Source organism: Myotis brandtii, unplaced genomic scaffold, assembly GCF_000412655.1.
Source record: "Myotis brandtii unplaced genomic scaffold, ASM41265v1 scaffold305, whole genome shotgun sequence".
NCBI lineage: Eukaryota > Metazoa > Chordata > Mammalia > Chiroptera > Vespertilionidae > Myotis > Myotis brandtii.
Genome location: NW_005361652.1, coordinates 2568742 through 2574331, shown reverse-complemented (window position 1 = coordinate 2574331; position 5590 = coordinate 2568742). Strand labels below are relative to the sequence as shown.

At 35.3% G+C, this 5590-nt stretch overlaps 1 protein-coding gene across 1 annotated transcript in view; it reads left to right on the top strand.

The window, feature by feature from the left end:
- The window catches only part of IL1RAPL2 (interleukin 1 receptor accessory protein-like 2), a 1356387-nt gene that overhangs the window by 191556 nt on the left and 1159241 nt on the right, over positions 1-5590 (top strand). The gene's annotated exons all lie outside the window — the stretch shown is intronic.

Below are 5590 nucleotides of genomic sequence, written 5' to 3'. Positions count from 1 at the left end.
TTAAGGGCGACTAGGTCGGCAGAGGGGGCAGTGAGGGGTGACCAGGCTGGCAGGGGGGGCAGTAAGGGGTAACCAGGCTGGCAGGGGGACAGTAGGGGCAATCAGACAGGCAGGCAGGTAAGCAGTTAGGAGCCAGCAGTCCCAGATTGTGAGAGGAATGTCCAACTGCCAGTTTAGGCCCGGTCCTCAGGGTCCTGGATTGGAGAGGGTGCAGGCTGGGCTGAGGGGACCCCCCCCATGCACGAATTTTATGCACCAGGCCTCTAGTTGGTTAATAAGATTATATGGGTGTACTTTTCTATGATACATGATTTGTATATTGCATTGTATGCCCACCATCCAAAGTCAGATCATCTTCTGTCACCATATATTTGACCCCTTTTATCCTTTACTATCCCCCAAACTCTTCCCTTGGTAACCACCATACTGATGTCTATTTCTATGAGTTTTGTTTGTTACTTCTTCGTTTGTTGCTTTCAGTTTTATATTCCATGTATGAGTGAAATCATATGGTTCTTAACTTTTTCTGTCTGACATTTTGCTTAGCATAATATTCTCAAGGTCCATCCATGTTGCTGCAAATGGCAGTATTCCATCTTTTCTTATGACTGAGTAGTATTCCATTTTATATGTGTACTTCAATTCCTTTGTCCAATCATCTATTGAAGGACACTGTGGTTGTTTCTATGTCTTGGTCACTATGAATAATGCTTCAATGAACATAGAGGTGCATATATCATTGTCAATAAATGTTTTTACATTTTTTTGTGTAGATACTCAGAAAAGGGGTTGCTGGGTCATATGGTGACCCTAATCCTACTGTTTTTCATAGCAGTTGTACAAGTTTACATTCCTACCAGTAGTAAATGAGGGCTCCATTTTCTCCACAACCTCTCCAACACTTATTACTTGTCTTGCTGATAATAGCCATTCTAACAGGTGTGAGGTGTTATCTCATTTTAAACAGTCTTGATGGTTATGGGGAGAAAATAGCAAGAATGACTGTATTTTGGGAAGGATAAATATTTTGAGCTACTGTTGGTTTTGAATACATGTAAATATAAAAATATTATTTAGATATTTTCAATATCATTCAGGAAATCAAAGGAATGGTCCTCAAACTTTATTTAATTTACATATCTATTTGTTTATGCAAATTTCTCTTGGAATGATTTGGTAATACAGACAGCATTGACAGGCTTCTCAAAAGCCTAGTAGGTTAATTTTCCATTGTGGTCTTCATCAATTATCTTTTTAGGTGTTTTCAACTGCAGATCTATTTTCAGACTAGTTATGAGACTAAACAGCACATGCTGTTTGTTTAACCATTTGTTTAGTTTCTTATTCATTCATTCAACAAATAGCCCAATATGTGTGCCATGAATTTCATAGTACAATTTATTCATTCAGAATATTTATTAAGCACTACTCTGTATGTTTAAAACAAATAAATAGTATGAAAATATCTCTTTCAAATCTCTCCATCTCTCTCTGCCTTTTTAAAATTATTGTTGACAATATTACAGATGTCCCCATTTCCCAACCCCCTTTGCTCCCCTTCACCCATCCCTCATCCCTTCTCCCTCTGGCCATTACCACACTGTTTTCTGTTTCTATGGGTTATGAATATATGTTCTTTGGCTACTCCCTTCACTTCACATGCTTTCATCCAGTCGCCCCCACCCCCTTCCCCTCTGACTCCTGTCAGTCTTTTCCATGCATCCATACGTCTGTTTCTTTTTAAAAAATCTTTATTGTTGAAAGTATTACATATGTCCCCATTTTTCCCCATTGACCCCTTCTAGCCTGCCCCTGCTCCAGGCTTTACCACACTATTGCCTCTGTCCATAGCTTAGGTATACTGTATATAAATACAAATTCTTTGGTTGATCTCTTGCCAACCACGCATTCATCCCACCTTCCCTGTGAGATTTTATAATCTCTTTCATGCTTCTATGTCTCTTTATCCATTTTGTTTATCAGTTTATTTTGTTCATTAGATTCTATATGTGAGTGAGATCATGTGAAAATTGTCTTTCTCTGACTGGCTTATTTCGCTTACCATAATACTCTCCACGCCCCACCATGCTGCCTCGCAGAGTTAAAGATCCTTCTTTTTTACTGCTGCATAGAATTACATGGATAAATGTACCACATTTTTTATCTACTCATCTACCGATGGGCATTTGGGCTGTTTCCAGGACTCTGTTTCTATTTTGTTCATCAGTTTAGTTTGTTCATTAGGTTTCACATCTAAGTGAGATTGTGTGATATTTTTCTTTCTTTGACTGGCTTATTTATTTTTTAAAAATATATTTTTGTTGACTTCAGAGAAGAAGGAAGAGGGACCAAAAGGTAGGAATATTAATGATGAGAGAGAATCATTGATTGGCCTCCTTCTGTATGCCCCCCAATGGGGATCAAGCCTGCAACCTGAGCATGTGCTCTGACTTGGAATTGAACTGTGATCTCCTAGTATATAGGTTGATGCTCAACCACTGAGTCATGATGGTTGGATCTGACTGACTTATTTTACTTTGCATAATAAATAGATGGATCCATGCTATCACAAAGGATGAGCTCCTTCTTTTTACAGCTGCATAGTATTCCATTGTATAACTTCACTTTGTACTTCTTTATCTGGATTTAATCAGTATAATTAACTTCAAAATCTCCTTGGGATTAGGCAAGTTATCAATTATACATAAATAAATTAAATAAATATATGAAATCACTTTACAAAGTATAAAGTAGTGTATATATGCACAGTAGTTTTCCTGTTATTTGAGGCCACTTATCACCCTTGAGGGGACAATGATGAAAAGCTCATAAAGAAGCATATATTGACTGTATCCCTTTCTCCCTCCTTTAGAAAGTGGTATGGAAACAACTTGATGGATCCAAAGGAATGTGAAAAATGAAAATTTACCAAAAACAAAACAAACAAACAAAAATTTTTCTTTCCTTTAGTTTCTCATTCATTTTTATCAAAGTTGACGTGCTTTGGGACAGAGTGTGATTACTAAGCCTCCCTGAGAGTTACAAGTATGCTTTTACTGTGACTGTTGATGCTACTGCTACAGACCCCCTCTGACTTTCTTTTATAGATTGTATTCTGTAAAGGAATTTTAAACAAATCCATCTCTAGCTCTCTCCCCATGAATAGCTTAGATCAGATTGGTTTTATAGGGCCGAGTTTTCAACAGTACTTGAGTGGTACTGGAGTCAAATGCTTGCAGGGAACCCCCCACTGAATTGTAAATGCACTGATCCCCAAAGTGTAGCTCAGTGCATCTCTGAAAGCAGTCAGTCATTTTTCATTAAGTAGTGATTTGATTAGATAAAAATAAATGTTGCTTGAGCATTCATTTTTGCAGGAGTGCATAAAAAATTTATGCAAATTCCCATGTCACTAATCTGCATACAAAATATAAAAATGTGATTCAATGCCTTGTGTACTACCTGTATTGAAGTTTAATCAGGTACAAATGTCAATAGAAAGAATAAAACTTTTAACAAAAGTCACAGTTGTTGGAAGTTTGTAAAATACTGAAATGAGAGCCTTACTATATTAATGATAATTTTTGGTGTTTTCAGACTAAACAAAATCTTTTTTTCAAAGGACATCCCAAACATGAAAAATTTTTAATGGCACTAGGGAAAACAAACAAAGGTTGGGCTAAACAACTTGGCAGATTTAATAATCAATGTAGGGCTGAATTATTTATAATATGTAAATTAGGGAGGAGGTATTTATTAAGAATTAAGAATTTTATTACATTCTCAAGGACAGCTAGAATAGTTGTATGTATAATATCATGTCATCTACAAATAAGGACAGTTTAACTTCTTCTTTTCCAATTTGGATGCCTTTTATTTCTTCTTCTTGTCTGATCGCTATGGCTAGCACTTCCAGTATATGTTGAACAGGAGTGGTGAAAGTGGGCATCCCTCTCTTGTTCCTGTACTTAGGGGAAATGGTTTTAGTTTTTTTTCCCATTGAGTATGATCCTGGCTGTAGGTTTTTCAAATAAGGCTTTTATTATGTTTAGGTATGATCCCTGTATTCCCACTTTGCTGAGAATTTTTATCAAGAAAGGGTGTTGGATTTTTGTTGAATGCTTTTTCTGCATCAATTGATGTGATCATGTGATTTTTGTCTTTCAATTTGTTTGTGATGTATCACTTTTATTGATTTGTGGATATTGTACCAGCCTTGCATCCCTGGAATAAATCCCACTTGGTCATGGTGTATGATCTTTTTCATGTATTGTTGGATGCTATTTGCTAATATTTTGATGAGGATTTTAGCATCTATGTTTATCAGTGATATTGGCCTGTAATAATCTTTCTTTGTAGTGTCTTTATCTGGTTTTGGGATTAGGGTAATGCTGGCTTCATAGAAAGGGCTTGGAAGTGTTCCTTCCTCTTGAATTTTTGGAATAGTCTGAGGGGGTAGGTTGTAGTTCTTCTTTGAATGTTTGGTAAAACTTCCCTATGAAGCCATCCAGACTAGGGTGTTTGTTTGCTGGAAGTATTTTTTATTCTTCAATTTCATTGGTAGTTATTGGCCTATTCTGGTTTTCTCATTCTTACTTAATGAGTTTTGGAAGTTTGTATTTTTCTAGAAATATGTCCATTTCACCGAGGTTGTCCAGTTTGTTGGCGTAAAGTTGTGCGTAGTTTTTTTATTTTTATTTTTTACAATCTTGTATTTCTGTGGGTTCAGTTGTTACTTCACCTCTTTCATTTCTGATTTTTGTTTCTTGGTGAGCCTGGCTAGAGGTTCATTAATCTTGTTTATCCTTTCAAAGAACCAGCTCTTGGTTCTATTGATCTTTTGTATTTTTTTTTTGTCTCTAAGTCATTTATTTCCACATTGATCTTTATAATTTCCTTCCTTCTACTTGCTACAGGTTTTTCTTGTTGCTCTCTTTCTAAGTCTTTAAGTTGTAGGGTTATATAACTTATTACCAGTTTTTCTTGTTTTTTTTTTTTTTCAGGTAGGCCTGTAGTGCTATGCACTTCCCTCTCAGGACTGCATTCATTGTGTCCCATATATTTTGGATGGTGTGTTTTCATTTTAATTTGTTTCCAGAATATTTTTTATTTCTTCTCTGATGTATTTGGTATCCCATTCATTGGTTAATAGCATGCTATTTAGCTGCCATGAGTTTGATTGTTTTTATTGTAGTTGATTTATAATTTTATGTCATTTTGATCTGAGAGTATCCTTGATATGTTTTCAATCAACTTGAATTTCTAGAGACTTAGCCTGTGTCCTAATGTGTGGTCTATTTTTTAAAATGTCCCATGTGCACTTGAGAAGAATGTATATTCCAGTTCATCTGACCTAGTGAGTCATTTAGGATTACTGTTCTTTTTCATTTCATTTCACATTTTTTTCTTTTTTCTACACTGTTTTTTATTTCTTTGTTTTTAATATCGCAAGAAAAATGGTTTTAAATGATAATATTACATGCAATAAACACCAATTATTCAAGAAAAATGATCTTATATATAATAATATTGCATACAATAAACATTAATATTTCAAGAATAAAAGGATTTTAAGTATAATAATATTACC